Here is a 22,785-nt window from a genome sequence, read left to right as displayed (position 1 = left end):
GGCAGTCTCAGTGGAATGGTGGGGACGGAAGCCAGATTGTAGGTTGTCGAAGAGAGAGTTAGATGAAAAGTGAGAGGAAAGTTCAGCATGGACGTGCTGCTCAAGGAGTTTGGAAGCAAATGGGAGCAAAGATATGGGGCGATAGCTGGACATAGCGCTTAGGTCAAGGGATGGTTTTTTGAGGATAGGTGTGATTGTGGCATGTTTGAAGGCAGAGGGGAAGGTACCAGAAGTTAGTGAAAGGTTGAGGAGATGGGTTAGGGATGGAGTTAGTGTGGTGGTGAGGTTGGGGAGGAGGTGGGATGGGATGGGGTCAAGTGCACAAGTGGTGGTGAGGTCTAATCTAATGTATTCCTGTGTCTTGTTATCCTCTCACTGCAGTAACTCCTGTGATATAATGTATTCCTAGGCCTTATTATCATCCTCATTGTACTAACTCCTGTAATATAATGTATTCCTAGGTTTCATTATAGCTATAATAATAACACAGGTCGGCAAAAAAATTTTTCTCAAGAGCTGTTTTGGTTATTCCACGTAATCTTTGTTTTTAAGTGCGCTGAATCCGAAAATGACCTCCGTTTTGTCATAGGACATCACGTTTTCTGACAATTTAAGTAACTATGTTAAATAAGACAATACCTCAAAATAAATGAAAATAGACTCATAAAATTAATTTTTTATTACAAATGTTTCATGAAAATCATTTTTTAACTGCAATGAGCTCACTAACACACACTAAAATCGATTCTTCTTCCCTGTGAGGCTTCTCTTGGTACATTTACGCTTGTGAGTAGCATCTGGAATGTCTATCTGAAGCATCCAACAGTAGTCTGCCATCATTATAATGCTTCATCTTCCCTGGTATCTTCTTTCCATCTCTTTAATGTCCTGGTGGAATCATTCACCTTGCTCTTCACTCACAGCTCCCAAATTTTCAGGAAAGTTGTCATGGTGGGAATGGAGGAAATGCACTTTCAAACTCATGAGGCAACCTAAAGCTTGAAATGCTTTCAGCATTTGTCCGATGATTTTTTTGTAGTCCGGGTCTTTGTTATTGCCTAAAAATGTATTTACGACCTTTTTAAATGCAAACCACCCTTCTTTTTGAGGATGCGTCATGGTATTGATAAACTCTTGACCAGCTATAAGCCTTCTAATGTCTGGTCCGACGAACATACCTTCCTTCAATTTTGCCTCCGAGAGGCCTGGAAACTTGGTGACCAAGTATTTGAAGCATTCTCCATCCTTTGGAAGTGATTTTGCGAATTGCTTCATCAATCCCAATTTAATGTGGAGAGGTGGTAGAAGAACTTTATGGGGAAGAACCAAAGTTTCTCGGAGGACATTTTTTTCACCAACTGTGAGCACCCTCGCCTGCCAATTCTTCTTGGTCCAGTGATTTTGTCGGTCCCATAGACAGAGAAAACAAGGGTATTTGGTATACCCAGCTTGTTGCCCGAGCAGCATGCACAAGACTTTCAAATCCCCGCACACTTGCTAACCGTGGTCTTCATATTTAAGTTTACGAAGAACCAATTCCAAGTTCTCGTAGGTTTCCTTGAGGTGTACAGAATGACCTACAGGGATGGAAGCATAAAAAGCACCGTTGTGGAGTAAAACTGCTTTCAGACTTCTTTTTGAAGAATCTATAAAAAGACGCCATTGCGCTGAATCATATTGGATTTTGAATTGACCCATCAAACCTTCGACATCGGTGCAATAAACCAACTTATCTTCCTGGGCAAAATAAGGAACAAACTTGTTTTCATGATGTCTGAACCATGAAAAAGACACTCCTGGCAACAATAAATTCTTGCTTTTGAGCCTTGATCCGAGTAACACAGCGGCATCTTTGGGAAGATTCAAGTCTCTTACCAAATCATTCATCTCCTCCTGGGAAAACAATTTTGGTCTTGTATCATCTTCAAAGTCAGAACTTGATTCATCATCTGGTTCAGGTATGACTCCACCTTCATCGGAGCTAGTTATCTCTTCCAAGGTAGCAGGAGCCTTGGGTACTGGTATATCTTTGCCATGGGGGATGGGACGAAATGCTGAGTGAATATTGGGGTATGAAATGGAATTCTTCCATTTTGAATTATACCCTTTCACATCGCATGAACAAAAGTAACAATCGTCACTATGATTCTTTTGCTCTCGCCATACCATAGGAATCCCATAACGAAAAGCTTTTTTCTTACCCTTGAACCAAATTCGGAGGTCCTCAACACACCGTTTGCACACTTTATGAGGCGCCCAAGCTTTATCTTGATCTCCAAGCTTTAGTCTGAAATAAGCGAAGTATACTTTTTTCACAAAATTTGTAATATTCAGCTGTTGCTTCAACACTGTATATTCACCACAAATGTAAGAGAAACTGTCAGGCGAATTAATACACTTCCGCTGAGCCATAATGCTAATTTTGGGAAACATGGTTGAATATGAAGAGCTAACACAAACTGAGATGAAAAAGTGTGAACAGGTGAGAACCAAGATAAAACAATTGAATCAAGCCCGGGCATGTCAGAGCCTGCTCGTTCAGCTTGCAACATGTTGATGCAGGTTTCATTAGCTCACTCTGAAAGTTCTTTTCTTTTAAAGTTATATTTTTTTGGCATTGTATATCTTCAATGCATTGATGTGAATTAACTAACAGTAATTTTGACTTTCAAAACCCTAAGATAAAAAAAATACCAAAAATTGAGAAAAATATACTAAATTTGAAGAGAATTTTGCATTTTGTGGCTAATCCTGACGTCCAGGATTTTTTTCAATATTTTTTTCGTTTTCAGTACAAGCACACCAAAATACATGGAAATTAGATGAAAATAATCAAACAGCTTTTTAGTCGCAGACCTGTGTAATCTTTTATTTTTTTTATATAGCTCTAAAATATTCTGCAGTGCTTTACAGTTTGCACACATTGTCATCACTGTCCCCGATGGGGTTCACAATCTAAAATCCCTATCAGTATGTCTTTGGAATATTATCCTTCTCACTGCAGTAACTCCTGTAATATAACGTATTCCTGGGCCTCATTATCCTCCTCACTGCATTAACTCCTGTAATATAATGTACGCCTTTGCCTCATTATCCCCCTTACTGCAGTAACTCCTGTAATATAATGTATTCCTAGGTCTCATTATCCCCTCACTGTAGTAACTACTGTAATATAATTTATTCCTGGGCCTTATTATTCTTCTCATTGCAATAACTCCTGTAATATAATGTATTCCTGGGCCTCATTATCCCCCTCAATGCAGTAACTCCTGTAATATAGTGTAATCCTGGACCTCATTATCCTCCTCACTGCATTAACTCCTGTAATATAATCTACCACCAAAAACCTCCCACATACTGGACAGGCTACAGAATGTATTGTTTTTAAAAAATATATTTTATTTATATAAAAAATGAAAACTTATTTTAAATACACAAAATTATTATAATAATTCCTCCTATCTAAAGCAGATCAGATATCGTTCCACAAGCAGTAAAAAAATATATATATATTATGTAGCAAGCAGCAACTATGCATTCAGTAATGTTTCTAATGATATTACCATAAAAGTCATGGATAATATCCCGGACAAAGTGACCTGTAGAGAAACCCCAACACAGTGCTCAAATGCATATAATCATTGCTGACTTTATTACCACAATAGCATAATTATCCAAACATAATTACCTCAGTGGGACCACACGAGAGCTGCGTAAACCCCAATGTGTGTTTCAATTGATTTTTCTGTGTATGTTAGAAGGGGAGAATGGGAGTGTATTTAACCGCCCTCCCAGCCAATCGCTATCCACAAATGCCAGCTGATTATTATAGAAGAATGGCTAATCCGGTCTGATAACTGCACTCAACTCCAATGCGCAGGTCCGGAAGTGACAGAAGTGGAACGCATTGCGCTCCATGTACTGACAAATACCCTGGAGATTACCCGGTCAATTGGAATACTACCAAGGTGCATGACCGGAAATGATAGCTGTGGAACGCAATGTGCTCCTCCTGCCATCAATGCAAAAGGCCCAAACCGGTCATTACGGGCAGTCTCAACCCATATGCCTGGAAATGACAACAGTGAAACGCACTGCGCTCCACAAGGTCATGAACGCCCAGATCCGCCCGGCAGTCCGACCCACTCAAATCAATCCATAAAATGCCCATTTCTACTTATGATTAGTTTATATAAATAAATCAATTTAGCACCTATATGGGTCAGACAACCGGACCAATCATGGTGCACACGGCCAAACGTCGCAAAAATTGGGACTACCTATACTCCCCATAATATCACATGCCTTGTGAACTATCTGGTCATGTGATCAGAGAGGCACAGCTAAAATCGTATCCATGCAAATGTCATAATGTAGATCATATCGATAATCTCTCTACACTTAAAGGAATTCCGATTTCCATAAACTGCCTAAATGATAATAAACAACTAAGTTCTGGGGCTCATTTGGTAAGTGCGCATGATCTGAGCCACCCTACTCAATGGAACACTGGGCGGCTCTATTAGATTGACCACTGGGTCCTGTGTTCACCACGTGACATCAAGAAAAAACGGCGCATGCGTCCTCGGCGCTGTAGCCAGTGGAGCCCACCCCCGGCAGTGACAGAACCTGCATATTCAACCCAGCTTAGGCCAGCCGGAAGTCACGAGCCCAATCTTTGCCACGGGTAGGAGAGTCCGGCCACGACTACAAGGCGCATGCGCACATCAAGGTGCCAATGGTGTCTATAAATCTATTAACATCTATTTAAAATTGTGTGGTTGACACTGACCTAAATACATGTAAGGCTGTATTATTTTTATTATTATTATTATTTATTTATATAGCACCATAAATTCCATGGTGCTGTGCATGAGAAGGGGTTACATAAAAATACAAATATCACTTACAGTAAACAAAACTAACAATGACACACTGGTACAGAGGGAAGAGGACCCTGCCCTTGCGGGCTTACATTCTACAGGATTATGGGGAAGGAAACAGTAGGTCTAGGGTTGCAGTAGCTCCAATGGTGTTGAGGTAGCCGTGTGGCCTTTACAGGCTGTAAGCTTCTTTGAAGAGGTGGGTTTTCAGGTTTCTTTTGAAGGATCCAAAAGTAGTGGATAACCGGATGTGTTGGGGCACTGAGTTCCAGAGGATGGGTGATATTCGGGAGAAGTCTTGGAGGCGATTGGGTGAGGAGCGAATAAGCGTGGAGGAGAGGAGGAGGTCTTGGGAGGACCGGAGAGCACGTGAGGGAAGATATTGATACATTAGTGTGGAAATATACGGAGGAGAAAGATTATGGATGGCTTTGTAGGTCAGTGTTAGTCATTTAAACTGGATACGCTGGGAAATTGGGAGTCAGTGAAGGGATTTGCAAAGAGGGGAAGCAGGAGTGTAGTGAGGAGAGAGGTTAATTAGTCGGGCAGCAGAGTTAAGGATGGACTGGAGGGGTGCGAGAGTGTTAGAAGGTAGGCCACAGAGGGGTATGTTGCAGTAGTCGAGGCGGGAGATGATTAGGGCATGCACGAGCATTTTGGTAGAGTGTGGGTTGAGGAAAGGACTGATTCTGGAAATATTTTTGAGCTGGAAGCGACAGGAGGTGGCGAGAGCTTGGATGTGCGGTTTGAAGGACAGGGCAGAGTCAAGGGTTACTCCGAGGCAGCGGATTTTGGGGACAGGGGAAAGTGTGATTTCATTTATTTTGATAGACAGATCAGGTAGGGAAGATATGCGTGATGGAGGAAAGAGAATGAGTTCAGATTTGTCCACATTGAGCTTGAGGAAGCGAGAGGAGAAGGAGGATATGGCTGATAGACACTCTGGGATTCTGGACAGCAGAGAGGTGACATCTGGGCCAGAAAGGTAGATCTGAGTGTCATCGGCATATAGGTGGTACTGGAAGCCATAGGACCTTATGAGTTGTCCCAGGCCGAGTGTATAGATTGAGAAGAGTAAGGGTCCTAGGACAGAGCATTGGGGGACTCCAACAGAGAGGGGGCGAGATGAAGTGGTAGTAAGGGAGTAGGAAACGCTAAATGTGCGGTTGCAAGGTATGAGGAGATCCAAGATAGGGCAAGGTCTTTGACGCCAAAGGAAGAGAGGATCTGTAGTAGGAGGCAGTGGTCAACTGTGTCGAAGGCAGAGGACAGGTCTAGGAGGAGGAGTATAGAGAATTGTCTGTTAGCTTTGGCTGTAAGTAAGTCGTTAGTAATTTTGGTCAGGGCAGTCTCAGTGGAATGGTGGGGACGGAAGCCAGATTGTAGGTTGTCGAAGAGAGAGTTAGATGAAAAGTGAGAGGAAAGTTCAGCATGGACGTGCTGCTCAAGGAGTTTGGAAGCAAATGGGAGCAAAGATATGGGGCGATAGCTGGACATAGCGGTTGGGTCAAGGGATGGCTTTTTGAGGATAGGTGTGATTGTGGCATGTTTGAAGGCAGAGGGGAAGGTACCAGAAGTTTGTGAAAGGTTGAAGAGATGGATTAGGGATGGGATTAGTGTGGTGGTGAGGTTGGGGAGGAGGTGGGATGGGATGGGGTCAAGTGCACAAGTGGTGGTGAGGTGTGATTTGGAGAGAAGATGAGCAAACTCCCCTTCAGAGATTTTGGAGAGTGAAGTTATGGGGTTTGGGCATTGGTCTCTCATACAAAAGGGTTGTGGTGGTTTGACAACAAAGACTTGCCTTGTTTGGTCTATCTTATCTTTGAAGTGTATGGCAAAGTCCTCAGCAACGATTAGGGAACTCGGAGGGGGCAGTGGTGGGCGGAGAGGGAGTTAAAATTGTTGAACAACTGTTTGGTGTTGTGGGATAAGGAAGATATGAGGGTTGTGACGTAGGCCTGTTTAGCAGAGGTGAGAGCTGATTTGAATGCCAGTGTTGCTTGTTTGAGTGCAGTGAAATCATCTTGTGAATGCATTTTCTTCCAACGCCGTTCTGCAAATCTCGATACTTACCGATGCTTTTTAGTGATGCTATTGTGCCAGGGTTGTCTATTGGTTCGTCGCACTCTGCTATGCATGACAGGGGCGACCGTGTCAATAGCTGATGCAAGAGTGGCATTGTAGAAAGCAGTGGCAGTGTCTGTGTCGTGGAGTGAGGATATAGAGGACAGTGATAGGATAGAGTCATAGAGTGTGTGGGTGTCTAGGTGCACGAGGTTCCTGCGTGGGTGCGCATGTTGCTGGACATGGGTGACAGGTGAGGAGGACAGGGATGAGAAAGAGTAGATGGTGGTCAGATAGAGGGAGAGGGGAGGTTGTGAAGTTAGATAGGGAGCATAAACGGGTGAATACCAGGTCTAATGTGTGTCCGTCTGTGTGGCTGAGGAGGACCACTGAGTAAGTCCAAAGAATGAAGTAAGGGACAGGAGTTTGGAGGCTGCTGACTGGTGGTGGGTGTCAATGGGGATGTTGAAGTCACCCATGATGATGGTGGAAATGTCAGCAGACAGAAAGTGATGGAGCCAGGTGAAGAATTGGTCAATAAAGGCAGTGGTCGGGCCCGGAGGTCGGTATATGATGGCCATTTGGAGGTTATAGGGGGAGTAGATGTGGACAGAGTGGACTTCAAAAGAGGGGAGGATAAGGGAGGGTAGAGGTGGGATTGGGTTAAAGGTACAGTTGGAAGAAAGGAGAAGGCCCACTCCTCCACCATGTTTGTTGCCAGGGCGAGGCGTGTGGGTGAAGTGGAGGCCACCGTAACATATTGCAGCAGGGGACGCTGTGTCAGAGTGTAATAATTATAGGGGATAACTCAGGAGACTCTTTGCATGGAATAAGACAACTACAGGACACAGTTTTATAAGTGGTAAAGTCTATATTATCACACGGTGATTCAAACAGGTGCAGAGAGAAACTCAAGTCCACACTTGGTGTAAATATTAAACGCAGCTTAGCAGTCTATAGGAAACTTCAGAGGAAAATGCAATCAAGCAGAAAGTCTATGAAGCACAGTTATTCTTGAGGAAACTTGACACGAATAAATCCTTGTCTTAGTCCAAACACAGATAGATAAGCTTATAAGGCAGTTCAAATAATATCTTAGCTCAACCAGGGAGGCCTGGTTAATAGTCTCAGGTTTTTGCAGAGCAGCAAACGCTTACATGTCCAGCAAATGCAGATGGAAGTAAATACGAGCAGCAGATGAAGGAGGATTACTGGAACTGGTGTATACAGCAGGAACTCAGAGCAGAGTAGCAGGATCACCACACAGGTTCACAGGAGCAGGTATATAGCCAGGGAGTAATCCGAGGTCAGGAGCTGGATGCAAGGCAGAATACTCTAGCACAGACTGAAGGCTGGGGTGGAGTTTTATAGCAGGAAGACACAGTGCACATGAGACCAAAGACGCCATCTTGGAAAAGGGCAGTAATGCACAAAAGGTAAAAAATGTTCAGAGTCCTGACATTACTCCCTCCTTAGAAGCGGCCTCAGGATGATCCTGGACCTGGTTTCTCAGGGAATCTCTGATGAAAACGAGAAATCTTCTGTTGGGCATTGATGTTTTCCACAGGTTCCCAAGAGTCTTCCTCAGGGAGATATCCCTGCCATCTTATCAGATATTGGAGCCGATTCCTGCGAATCCTGGAATCAATAATTTCCTCCACCACAAATTGTTCTTGCCCATCAATCACCACAGGCTGCGGAGGTGGAACAACACATCCCTGGAAGGTATTAGGAGATACAGGCTTTAGTAAAGATACATGAAAAACTGGGTGTACCTTCATAGTCCTAGGCAGCTTCAGCCAGCAGGCCACAGAGCTCACAATACCGTTGATCTTGAAAGGGCCAATGAATTTCTGTCCAAGTTTTTGTGAAGGAACGTTTAACTTCAGATTCTTAGTTGCTAACCACACGGAATCTCCTACCTTGAACATGGGTACAGGTTTACGGAATCTATCAGCCGATCTCTTGTAACGTTCTTGAGCTGTGGTCAGGGATTCCTTCAGAACCTCCAGATTTTGTCTCATCGCAGTCAGCCTTTCCTCCACTGCAGGAACCGGAGAATTAATTGGAGACCTAGGTAAAATACACGGATGATAACCCAGATTGGCAAAGAAAGGTGTAAATTTAGTGGAGGCGCTCTGAGAATTATTATATGAAAATTCGGCTAACGGCAGCAACTCCAACCAATCATCCTGGAGATGGCTGACATAGCATCTTAGATATTGTTCCAGCGTCTGGTTGGTACGCTCAGTCTGACCATTTGTCTGGGGATGGTAAGCGGAAGAGAGACAGACATTAACCCCTTTCTGTCATTAGACGTACTATTCCGTCCATGTGGGGTGGGCCCTACTTCCCAAGGACGGAATAGTACGTCCAGCACGATCGGCCGCGCTCACGGGGGGAGCACGGCCGATCGCGGCCGGGTGTCAGCTGACTATTGCAGCTGACATCCGGCACTATGTGCCAGGAGCGGTCACAGACCGCTCCCGGCACATTAACCCCTGGCACACCGCGATCAAACATGATCGCGATGTGGCGGCGGTGCAGGGAAGCATCGCGCAGGGAGGGGGCTCCCTGCGGGCTTCCCTGAGCCCCCCGCAGCAACGCGATGTGATCGCGTTGCTGCGAGGGTCTTACCTCCCTCCCTGCCTGCTCCAGACCCGGATCTAAGATGGCCGCGGATCCGGGTCCTGCAGGGAGGGAGGTAGCTTCACAGAAGCCTGCTCAGAGCAGGCACTGTGAAGCAGCCTGCACTTCTCTCAGATCGGTGATCTGTCAGAGTGCTATGCAAACTGGCAGATCACCGATCTGTATTGTCCCCCCCTGGGGCAAAGTAAAAAAGTAAAAAAAAAAATTTCCAAATGTGTAAAAAAAAATAAAAAAAAATATTCCAAAATAATGAAAAAAAAAATATATATTATTCCCATAAATACATTTCTTTATCTAAATAATAAAAAAAACAATAAAAGTACACATATTTAGTATCGCCGCGTCCGTAACGACCCGACCTATAAAACTGGCCCACTAGTTAACCCCTTCAGTAAACACCGTAAGAAAAAAAAAAAAAAAAAAACGAGGCAAAAAACAACGCTTTATTATCATACCGCCGAACAAAAAGTGGAATAACACGCGATCAAAAAGACAGATATAAATAACCATGGTACCGCTGAAAGCGTCATCTTGTCCCGCAAATAACGAGCCACCATACAGCATGATCAGCAAAAAAGTAAAAAAGTTATAGTCCTGAGAATAAAGCGATGCAAAAATAATTATTTTTTCCATAAAATAGTTTTTATCGTATAAAAGCGCCAAAACATAAAAAAATAATATAAATGAGGTATCGCTGTAATCGTACTGACCCGAAGAATAAAACTGCTTTATCAATTTTACCAAATGCGGAACGGTATAAACGCCTCCCCCAAAAGAAATTCATGAATAGCTGGTTTTTGGTCATTCTGCCTCACAAAAATCGGAATAAAAAGCGATCAAAAAATGTGACGTGCCCAAAAATGTTACCAATAAAAACGTCAACTCGTCCCGCAAAAAACAAGACCTCACATGACTCTGTGGACCAAAATATGAAAAAATTTATATCTCTCAAAATGTGGTAACGCAAAAAATATTTTTTGCAATAAAAAGCGTCTTTCAGTGTGTGACGGCTGCCTATCATAAAAATCTGCTAAAAAACTCGCTATAAAAGTAAATCAAACCCCCCTTCATCACCCCCTTAGTTAGGGAAAAATAAAAAAAATGTATTTATTTCCATTTTCCCATTAGGGCTAGGGTTAGGGCAAGGGTTGGGGCTAGGGTTAAGGCTACAGTTAGGGTTGGGGCTAAAGTTAGGGTTAGGGTTGGGGCTAAAGTTACGGTTAGGGTTTAGATTACATTTACGGTTGGGAATAGGGTTGGGATTAGGGTTAGGGGTGTGTCAAGGTTAGAGGTGTGGTTAGGGTTACTGTTGGGATTAGGGTTAGGGGTGTGTTTGGATTAGGGTTTCAGTTATAATTGGGGGTTTTCCACTGTTTCGGCACATCAGGGGCTCTCCAAACGCGACATGGCGTCCGATCTCAATTCCAGCCAATTCTGCATTGAAAAAGTAAAACAGTGCTCCTTCCCTTCCGAGCTCTCCCGTGTGCCCAAACAGGGGTTTACCCCAACATATGGGGTATCAGCGTATTCAGGACAAATAGGACAACAACCTTTGGGGTCCAATTTCTCCTGTTACCCCTGGGAAAATACAAAACGGGGCTAAAAAATAATTTTTGTGGGGGAAAAAAAAAAGATTTTTTATTTTCACGGCTCTGCGTTATAAACTGTAGTGAAACACTTGGGGGTTCAAAGTTCTTACAACACATCTAGATAAGTTCCTTGGGGGGTCTAGTTTCCAAAATGGGGTCACTTGTGCGGGGCTTCTACTGTTTAGGTACATTAGGGGCTCTGCAAACGCAATGTGACGCCTGCAGACCATTCCATCTAAGTCTGCATTCCAAATGGCGCTCCTTCCCTTCCGAGCCCTTCCATGCGTCCAAACGGTGGTTCCCCCCCACATATGGGGTATCAGCGCACTCAGGACAAATTGGACAACAACTTTTGGGGTCCAATTTCTCCTGTTACTCTCGGGAAAATACAAAACTGGGGGCTAAAAAATAATTTTTGTGGGAAAAAATTTTTGTTTTATTTTTACGGCTCTGCATTATAAACTTCTGTGAAGCCCTTGGTGGGTCAAAGCGCTCACCACACATCTAGATAAGTTCCTTAGGGGGTCTACTTTCCAACATGGTGTCACTTGTGGGGGGTTTCTACTGTTTAGGTACATTAGGGGCTCTGCAAACGCAATGTGACGCCTGCAGACCATTCCATCTAAGTCTGCATTCCAAATGGCGCTCCTTCCCTTCCGAGCCCTTCCATGCGTCCAAACGGTGGTTCCCCCCCACATATGGGGTATCAGCGCACTCAGGACAAATTGGACAACAACTTTTGGGGTCCAATTTCTCCTGTTACCCTCGGGAAAATACAAAACTGGGGGCTAAAAAATAATTTTTGTGGGAAAAAATTTTTGTTTTATTTTTACGGCTCTGCATTATAAACTTCTGTGAAGCCCTTGGTGGGTCAAAGCGCTCACCACACATCTAGATAAGTTCCTTAGGGGTCTACTTTCCAACATGGTGTCACTTGTGGGGGGTTTCTACTGTTTAGGTACATTAGGGGCTCTGCAAACGCAATGTGACGCCTGCAGACCATTCCATCTAAGTCTGCATTCCAAATGGCGCTCCTTCCCTTCCGAGCCCTTCCATGCGTCCAAACGGTGGTTCCCCCCCACATATGGGGTATCAGCGCACTCAGGACAAATTGGACAACAACTTTAGGGGTCCAATTTCTCCTGTTACCCTCGGGAAAATACAAAACTGGGGGCTAAAAAAATAATTTTTGTGGGAAAAAATTTTTGTTTTATTTTTACGGCTCTGCATTATAAACTTCTGTGAAGCCCTTGGTGGGTCAAAGCGCTTAAAACACATATAGATAAGTTCCTTAGGGGGTCTACTTTCCAAAATGGTGTCACTTGTGGGGGGTTTCAATGTTTAGGCACATCAGTGGCTCTCCAAACGCAACATGGCGTCCCATCTCAATTCCTGTCAATTTTGCATTGAAAAGTCAAACGGCGCTCCTTCCCTTCCGAGGTCTCCCATGCGCCCAAACAGTGGTTTACCCCCACATATGGGGTATCAGCGTACTCAGGACAAATTGTACAACAACTTTTGGGGTCCAATTTCTTCTCTTACCCTTGGGAAAATAAAAAATTGGGGGTGAAAAGATAATTTTTGAGAAAAAATATGATTTTTTATTTTTACGGTTCTGCATTATAAACTTCTGTGAAGCACTTGGTGGGTCAAAGTGCTCACCACACCTCTATATAAGTTCCTTAGGGGGTCTACTTTCCAAAATGGTGTCACTTGTGGGGGGTTTCAATGTTTAGGCACATCAGGGGCTCCCCAAACGCAACATGGCGTCCCATCTCAATTCCAGTCAATTTTGCATTGAAAAGTCAAATGGCGCTCCTTCGCTTCCGAGCTCTGTCATGCGCCCAAACAGTGGTTTACCCCTACATATGGGGTATCGGCGTACTCAGGACAAATTGTACAACAACTTTTGGGGTCCATTTTCTCCTGTTACCCTTGGTAAAATAAAACAAATTGGAGCTGAAGTAAATTTTTTGTGAAAAAAAGTTAAATGTTCATTTTTATTTAAACATTCCAAAAATTCCTGTGAAGCACCAGAAGGGTTAATAAACTTCTTGAATATGGTTGTGAGCACCTTGAGGGGTGCAGTTTTTAGAATGGTGTCACACTTGGGTATTTTCTATCATATAGACCCCTCAAAATGACTTCAAATGAGATGTGGTCCCTAAAAAAAAATGGTGTTGTAAAAATGAGAAATTGCTGGTCAACTTTTAACCCTTATAACTCCCTAACAAAAAAAAATTTTGGTTCCAAAATTGTGCTGATGAAAAGTAGACATGTGGGAAATGTTACTTATTAAGTATTTTGTGTGACATATCTCTGTGATTTAATTGCATAAAAATTCAAAGTTGGAAAATTGCGAAATGTTCAAAATTTTCGCCAAATTTCCGTTTTTTTCACAAATAAACGCAGGTACTATCACAGAATTTTTACCACTATCATGAAGTACAATATGTCACGAGAAAAGAGTGTCAGAATCACCAGGATCCGTTGAAGCGTCCCAGAGTTATAACCTCATAAAGGGACAGTGGTCAGAATTGTAAAAATTGGCCCGGTCCATAACGTGCAAACCACCCTTGGGGGTGAAGGGGTTAATATTGAGTGCAGAGCAAAACCCCTTCCAGAATCTTGAAGTGAACTGTACTCCACGGTCAGAGATGATCTCATCCGGAACCCCATGCAACTGAAAGACATTCTGTATAACCAAGTTCACTGTATCTTTAGCTGAGGGGAGACCGGTGCATGGAACAAAATGGGCAGCTTTAGTCAGGCGATCAATTACCACCATGATTGTATTCATGCCCCCCGATGTAGGCAGCTCCACAATAAAGTCCATTGATATAGACCCCCAAGGGCGGGACGGAACAGGTAATGGTTGTAGAAGACCCGTAGGTGCCACATGAGGAGTCTTTTAATGGGCACATACCTCGCAAGAGAGAACATAGTCCTTGGTATCCTTCAGGCAAGTTGGCCACCAGAAGAATCGGCTCAGGAACTCTTGTGTCTTCTGTACCCCCCTGTGACCAGCTAACTTGGAGTCATGTACCAACTTGTGGGTCTGCAGACGGACGACCTCAGGGACGTAGATACGTCGATCTCTGAACCACATGCCACCCTTAAAGACAAGATTAATATCCACAGGTGGGTTGGCCAGAAATACATCACCGTCATAGGCCTCCCTGCACTCCTTCCACAAGTACTGATCGTGGATAACTCCGATTTAATTGGCATCAGATAGAATGGTCTTGGACGGGGCTCCAGGTACGGAATCCGCAGCATGGATTTGGGATAAAGTATCAGCCTTCCCATTATAAGGACCTGGACGGTACGAGATAACAAAGTTAAATTGATTTAAAAATAAGTTCCAACAAGCCTGATGAGGAGAAAGACATCTAGCGGATTTAAGGAACTCTAAATTGCGATGGTCAGTTAGCACTATGATCTGTTGTGCAGCTCCTTGCAGATGATGCCTCCATTCTTTGAAAGCCGCAATAATAACCAGCAATTCCTTGTCTCCCACGTCGTAATTCTTCTCTGCTGAGGTTAGTCTACGGGAAAAGAAAGCACAAGGATGTAGCAGACCCTTCTCTCCAGTTCTTTGGGAGAGAATAGTCCCCAAAGCATTATCAGAAGCGTCCACCTCCACAATGAATGAAAGTGTTGCATCTGGGTGTATCAACAGCGGTGCTGATGTGAAACAGATCTTAAGCCGATCAAAAGCTTCTTGAGCCTGTGATGACCACTTAAAGGGCTTTTCCTTCTTTGTCAAGGAAGTAATGGGACGGACAATATCAGAAAAATTTCGAATGAAGTGTCGGTAGAAATTTGCAAAACCAATAAAACGTTGGACCTCCTTAACATTCTTGGGTACCGGCCAGTCAAGGATAGCCTGAATCTTACCAGATTCCATGTTCAGCCCCTGAGGAGAGATGATATAACCTAAGAACTGTATCTCAGAATGATGGAACTCACATTTCTCTGGCTTAATATACAGATGGTTCTCTTTCAGACATCTTAAAACAGTTTTGACATGTTCCTCATGTTCCTGTAGAGAGTCAGAAAAGATTGGTATATCGTCCAAATAGATCACCACAAGCTGGTCCAACAAATCTCTGAAAATGTCATTAGCAAGGTGTTGAAATGTTGCAGGGGCGTTACAAAGCCCGAAGGGCATCACAAGAGATTCAAAGTGTCCATACCGGCATCTGAATGCTGTCTTCCACTCATCCCCTGGACGAATACGCACCAAATTATAAGCCCCACGAAGATCCAGTTTAGAGAACACCTTAGCATGGCGGACTCTTTCCAGTAATTTGGGAATCAGAGGCAAAGGGTAAACGTTTCATACGGTTACCTTATTGAGTTCCCGATAGTCAACACAGGGTCTCATGGTCCCATCCTTCTTTTTTACAAAAAATATAGGTGCCCCTGCTAGTGAGGAAGAAGGACGTATGAAGCCTTTGGCCAGATTTTCATCAATATACTCCTTTAAGGCTTGAAGCTCAGGTGCTGCCAAAGGGTATACGTTACCAAAAGGAATAGCTGCCCCAGGAAGCAGCTCAATGGGACAGTCATAATGCTTGTGTGGAGGAAGCTGATCTGCATTCTTCTCATCACAGATGTCAGAGAACTCTTTATATGCTGGATGTAAAGAAAATACCAGTACATGTGGTTCCGTAGCCGTGGACTCCGGGACAGCTTCTGTTAACGCTGAGTTGCTCTTTGTTGGAAAGGTAATCTCCTTAGTCTCCCAGTTGATAATTGGGTTCTGAGAACGCAACCAACGAATGCCTAAAATCACAGGAAAATGAGAAGAAATTAGCAAGAAAGAAAGTTGCTCCTGATGATTAGGCTCCAACACAATTTCAAGGGGTATGGTCTCCTGATCCACAGGCCCAGAGATTAAAGGTGACCCATCCACTGTTTAATCTCCTGAATTCAGTGGCATACTCAATAACAGAACGTTTAGCCTGGCGTAAAGACAACAAAGCAGATTCAGCAGTTGCATGGCGATTAGGGTCATCAAACATTAATGCCATAGCGGCCAAGAAATCATCCAAGTTATTTAACCGTGGGTCACGAGACTCAATCATCGGATTTGCCCAGGCGAGCGCTCGTGAGGTCAGTAGCATTATTACACACAATACTTTGGATCTATCAGTAGGAAAACGGTCAGCATGCACATCAAAATATAGCATACATTGATTCACAAAGCCACGAAATTTGTCGCAATCACCATTAAATCTGAATGGGGCAACTTAGGTGGGCTAGCTGGTGGCTGTTGCCCAGAGGGTAAAGTCACTTGTGCAGCTATTTGCGTGCTTATGTCCTGAAAAGCCCGTCCATACTGGGACTCTATGCCAGCAAGTTTGTTTTCCTGGGCTGCCGTGCGGTTGCTTAAGTCCTGCAAAGCTTGTCCAAACACTTGTTGATTGTGTTCAAAGCTTCCAAACTTCTTTTGCAGACCTTCCACATCTTTCTGCAGTGATCTAATTATGAAAAACACCTGCTCTAGTCTGCTTTCTGCAGTCCTTGTTCCAACAGTCTCCTTTTTTTCATGGCTAGAGTATCCTGTAATAATTATAGGGGATAACTCAGGAGACTCTTTGCGTGGAACAAGACAACTACAGGACACAGTTTTATAAGTGGTAAAGTCTATATTATCACACGGTGATTCAAACAGGTGCAGAGAGAAACTCAAGTCCACACTTGGTGTAAATATTAAACGCAGCTTAGCAGTCTATAGGAAACTTCAGAGGAAAATGCAATCAAGCAGAAAGTCTATGAAGCACTGTTATTCTTGAGGAAACTTGACACGAATAAATCCTTGTCTTAGTCCAAACACAGATAGATAAGCTTATAAGGCAGTTCAAATAATATCTTACCTCAACCAGGGAGGCCTGGGTAATAGTCTCAGGTTTTTGCAGAGCAGCAAACGCTTACATGTCCAGCAAATGCAGATGGAAGTAAATACGAGCAGCAGATGAAGGAGGATTACTGGAACTGGTGTATGCAGCAGGAACTCAGAGCAGAGTAGCAGGATCACCACACAGGTTCACAGGAGCAGGTATATAGCCAGGGAGTAATCAGAGGTCAGGAGCTGGAAGCAAGGCAGAATACTCTAGCACAGACTGAAGGCTGGGGTGGAGTTTTATAGCAGGAAGACACAGTGCACATGAGACAAAAGACACCATCTTGGAAAAGGGCAGTAATGCACAAAAGGTAAAAAAATTTCAGAGTCCTGAGACAGAGGGTGTCAGCCATGTTTCGGTGATGCCCATAAAGAAAAGATTATGAGAGGTAAAGAGGTCGTGAATCACGTGAAGTTTATTGCAGATGGAACGGGCATTCCATAGTGATCCAGAGAGAGGGTGCATGGGGGTGGGCGTCATGGGCACGGATTTGAGGTGGGCAAGATTTTGGGTGTTTATATTGGGTTGGGAGCGATAGGAGGGAGTGGTAATAGGAGGTATGAGCTGTGGGGGCCCAGGGTTGGGAGATATGGCGCCAGCAGTGAGGAGAAGCAGAGAGAGACAGAGCAGGTGGGAGAAGGAGAGTGAGCGGTTTGTTTTGTGTTTTATTAGGAGACATCTGAGGTTGAGGAGCAGGTCAGCAGAGGAGGTCAGGTGGGGAAGCAGGAGGGAAGGAGAGATTATTACTTGGTTAGGGGGTGCTGGGGTTTGAGGATAGCGAAGGAGAGTGAGGAGTAAGGGAGCCAAAACTGTTAGAGCATATGTCAGCATGATGAGAATAAGTGTGCCGGAAAGGGAATGAAATTTAGTACATTTATTAACAGTGGTTAGTCTTACCTTCTGTTCACTTCTGGCTCATTTCTGGCATAGTTCTGCTATAATATTTGCGGTTATCCTTTTAGAGACATCCTTCTAGAGACAGACCAAGGTCCAGACAGACCTGTGTCTCTGAATTTATAACAGGCTAAGTGCTCATGAAATAGGCCAGGTGTGATCAGGAGTGAGGGGCAGCAGGAAGACTGGTCACAGACACTGGAGGGGATTAATTAGAAGTCAGAAGGGAAAATGCAAGGGGAAGTAGATCCAAATGGAAAGATGAAATTAAACTGTATTGGCATCAAGGAATTAAAATGAGAAAACATGCAGGGGAAGGGAAAAAAAAAAAACAGTCATAGCAGCCAGCAGACATACCAGGAAGAAATAACAAGGTGAGGAAGATCAGGAAAGTTGGGCGATGGTGATGGGATTGGGGTATCAGCCAGCGGACATACCAGGAAGAAATAGCAGGGTGAGGAAGATCAGGAAAGTTGGGTGATGGTGATGGGATTGGGGTAGCAGCCAGCGGGCATACCAGGAAGAAATAGCAGGGTGAGGAAGATCAGGAAAGTTGGGTGATGGTGATGGGATTGGGGTATCAGCCAGCGGACATACCAGGAAGAAATAGCAGGGTGAGGAAGATCAGGAAAGTTGGGTGATGGTGATGGGATTGGGGTAGCAGCCAGCGGACATACCAAGAAGAAATAGCAGGGTGAGGAAGATCAGGAAAGTTGGGTGATGGTGATGGGATTGGGGTAGCAGCCAGCGGACATACCAGGAAGAAATAGCAGGGTGAGGAAGATCAGGAAAGTTGGGTGATGGTGATGGGGTAGCAGCCAGCGGACATACCAGGAATAAATAGCAGGGTGAGGAAGATCAGGAAAGTTGGGTGATGGTGATGGGATTGGGGTAGCAGCCAGCGGACATACCTGAGGATGAAGCAGATAACTTGTCAGATTGATAGCAATAACAAAGCACAGCAAAAATAAAAATAAAAATGAAGCATCTATAGCAGGGGGTTATTTTTCTGGAATATTTCTGCTATAATATTTGCTGTTATCCTTTTAGAGCCATCCTTCTAGAGACAGACCAAGGTCCAGACAGACCTGTGTCTCTGAATTTATAACAGGCTAAGGGCTCAGGAAATAGGCCAGGTGTGATCGGGAGGGAGGGGCAGCAGGAAGGCTGGTCACAGACACTGGAGGGGATTAATTACAAGTCAGAAGGGAAAATGCAAGGGGAAATAGATCCAAATGGAAAGATAAAGCCAAAATGTGTATTGGCATCAAGGAATTAAAATGAGAAAACATGCAGGGGAAGGGGAAAAAAAACAGTCATAGCAGCCAGCAGACATACCAGGAAGAAATAGCAGGGTGAGGAAGATCAGGAAAGTTGGGTGATGGTGATGGGATTGGGGTAGCAGCCAGCGGACATACCAGGAAGAAATAGCAGGGTGAGGAAGATCAGGAAAGTTGAGTGATGGTGATGGGATAGGGGTAGCAGCCACCGGACATACCAGGAAGAAATAGCAGGGTGAGGAAGATCAGGAAAGTTGGGTGATGGTGATGGGGTAGCAGCCAGCAGACATACCAGGAAGAAATAGCAGGGTGAGGAAGATCAGGAAAGTTGGGTGATGGTGAGGGGATTGGGGTAGCAGCCAGCGGACATACCTGAGGATGAAGCAGATAACTTGTCAGATTGATAGCAATAACAAAGCACAGCAAAAATAAAAATAAAAATGAAGCATCTATAGCAGGGGGTTATTTTTCTGGCATATTTCTGCTATAATATTTGCTGTTATCCTTTTAGAGATATCCTTCTAGAGACAGACCAAGGCTGTACTATAGAACCATAAAGTGCAAATCAGACATGACATCAATCAAATATAATACATATAACTGTGAAACTATCATGTGAAGTCATCGCACAATAAGTGATAAAGTCATAATAAGTGTAAGTTAGACCGTGATGAATAAGGTCTAGAATAAATTACTAAAATTAATAAGTTAAAAAACAAGTTAGGAAGAGTGATTATGTCACTTTGTGAACATATAAAAAGTTGAACCTGTGATACAATCAAACAGTTTAGCTTGTAACAAATAAACTATATGACAAAATGGATTAAACCCTCTACCAGACATATCAAAAAAATAATATAATATTAGAATTTAAAACTCTTAATCAATGTCCATATATGAAAAAAGAGAGAATACAATACCCAACATCCAAAGGTTTTCTGTTCGTCCTTTAGTTAAAAATCCATATTTCAATTGGGGATATTTGTTCATTTTTCATTAAATTAGTCCAGAGAAGGTGGTCACGTCATGGTCTTCTCTACAGTACAATCCTTTGGGCACAAAAACATATCCACATTTCAAAAAAACAATGGCACATGGTTAAATCAATCAGCTGGAAGCTATCATTATCGCGGTGTCTAACAAAATAAGATAAAACAAATTAAAACAAACAAAACAAGACTCAAACCCAATACCGATAAAACCATATCAAACAAGTATGCACTTGAACCAGATCCCTTTTACAAAAAGGCCCCCAATCCGAAACTTTTGTTCAGTCCTTGGGAGGCCAACGTTCCCAATCTGTATATCCATCGGCTTTCTAGTTGAGCCAGAACCTTACCCATATCTCCACCACGTATCCCCATAGATATAGAGTCGATCCCTTTAACTACCAGGCCTGCAGTCCTGTATCCATGGTACTTCCAAAAATGTCTGGGCAGGGTTTTTAAGGTGGTTTCATCTTCCACCGTTTTTGCTTTCTCAATATCTCTACAATGTTCTCTTATTTGAACTTTTAATTCACGTGTGGTTAGGCCTATATATATTTTGCCACACGGGCAAGTAGCATGATATATGACCCATCGGGTTGAACATGAGATATATTTCCTGATATTATATTTCTTTGTATTGTCAAAATTAACAAAAGTTTTTGCTTTGATTGTATTGAAACAAGCCTTGCACAGACCACATGGAAAAAAGACAGCATTAAGGGCATCAGTAGATTTCCTATTTGATTGTGTTGGGACATAGAGGCTATGCACCAGCGTATCAGACAAATTCCTTGATCTCCTTGCCGTGATCTGTGGTTTTTGTGGCAAGATCTTTTTTAGAATGGGGTCAGTGAAGAGTATATTCCAGTGTCTATTAATTACTTCTCTGAATTGATGCCATTTGTTATAGTAGGTAGTGATCATTCTAATCTGTTCAAGGTCATTGGCTTTAATTACAGATTTTTTCATTCCCACATACAGTAATTCATCTCTGGAACTTCTCACTGCCCTCTGATATCCTCTTCTGATGTTCTTCCTACTATAGCCCCTTTCCGGAAACCGATCAATAAGATCCCTAGATTGAAATTCAAAGTCCTCAGACTTGGTGCATGTCCTTTTTGTCCTCAGAAATTACCCCATGGGAATACCCCTAATAGTGACTGGTGGGTGGGATGATGTTGCATGCAAAAAGGAGTTTGTGGCAGTGGGTTTCCTATTCAGATTGGTGTATAGATATCCATTTGCATCCACACCAATGGCGAGATCTAAAAATTCAATATCTCTTCCAAATTTGAAAGTGAGCTTGATATTTAAATCATTGTTGTTCAGATTATCCATAAATAAACTCAGATCTTCATTAGATCCCTCCCATATGAACTAAATGTCATCTATGTACCTCATCCAGCCCGTGAGCAGGCTGGACCGAGGTACCGGTTCACATACAAAAATCTCTAATTTCCCATGTCCCAAAGAATAGGTTGGCATCAGAGGGGACACAACTGGCCCCCATTGCCGTACCCTGTACTTGTAAGTATGTGCTATTCTTAAATGTAAAGATATTGTGTGTTAGAGAATATTCCAATAATTGTACCAACAGCTCAACCATATCCTTGTCCATATTGCTGGAACTCAAAAACCACTGTGCCACTTGAAGTCCGTCTTTATGTCGAATGGAACTATGGAGCGCTCCTACATCAGCGGTTACCATTACTGCAATATCACTCAAATGGATATTATCAATTCTACGTAGGGCTGAATTTGTATATTTTATGTAGGATGGTAGTTCACTTACCAAGGGCTTCAGATAGTTGTCAATGATTCTGGTAACCACTTCACATAGACTTCCATTGCCAGAAATTATTTGTCTCCTGGGAGGATCCAAAGGATTCTTGTGGATCTTGGGTATCAAATATAAGGTTGGAAGGCGTGGATGCATTTACTTGATGATTTCCACAAATTTTGGGGGAATATTCCCATTGACAAAAGCATCTTCCAATGTTCTAGCTAGTTCTCCCTGAAATGAATGCATTGGATTACTTGTCAATTTACGATAGCAATTCTTATCATTAAGTAATTTTAATGCTTGTCTCTCATACATCTCATTTGGCCAGATGACTATATTTCCACCCTAGCCAAAGTGTCAATTGCTTCTCCCTCTGCCCTGCTGCAATTAGATCCCCCAAATCCATTCTGGCACAACTTCTCAATATCTGCAGTAACAAGCTTGGTGAAAACATCAATAGCAGGACAGAGATTGAGAGAGGGAAATTTCTTGATTTTCTTATTAAAGACATAGGAAATTTTTGGCTTACCGATGTGGTATTACCTTCCTCTGAAAGGCTTCCAAATTGGCCAAAGCTTCCTTCTCCTGAGTAGATGGAAAAAGATCATCCAACTCTGATTTATCATGTATTCTTTTTAAAATCATTTTTCTGGAAAAAAAAAACAAGGTGGAGGTTGTTATGACCCCAATGGCAGAGGGTCTCAGAAATAATTACTAAGTCTGCAAACACAAAAAACCAGCT

At 43.2% G+C, this 22,785-nt stretch overlaps 1 long non-coding RNA gene across 1 annotated transcript; it reads right to left on the bottom strand.

Moving 5' to 3' along the window:
• Positions 1-17,086: 17,086 nt before the first annotated feature.
• Positions 17,087-22,258, bottom strand: LOC143773862 (uncharacterized). Its single transcript, XR_013215410.1, has 3 exons — positions 22,053-22,258; positions 20,192-20,320; positions 17,087-17,285 (listed from the first exon to the last, which is right to left on the bottom strand). It is a non-coding gene; the product is annotated as an uncharacterized LOC143773862 (long non-coding RNA).
• Positions 22,259-22,785: the final 527 nt, after the last annotated feature.

Source organism: Ranitomeya variabilis, chromosome 5, assembly GCF_051348905.1.
Source record: "Ranitomeya variabilis isolate aRanVar5 chromosome 5, aRanVar5.hap1, whole genome shotgun sequence".
Taxonomy (NCBI): domain Eukaryota; kingdom Metazoa; phylum Chordata; class Amphibia; order Anura; family Dendrobatidae; genus Ranitomeya; species Ranitomeya variabilis.
This window is presented reverse-complemented; position numbering and strand designations above follow the sequence as displayed.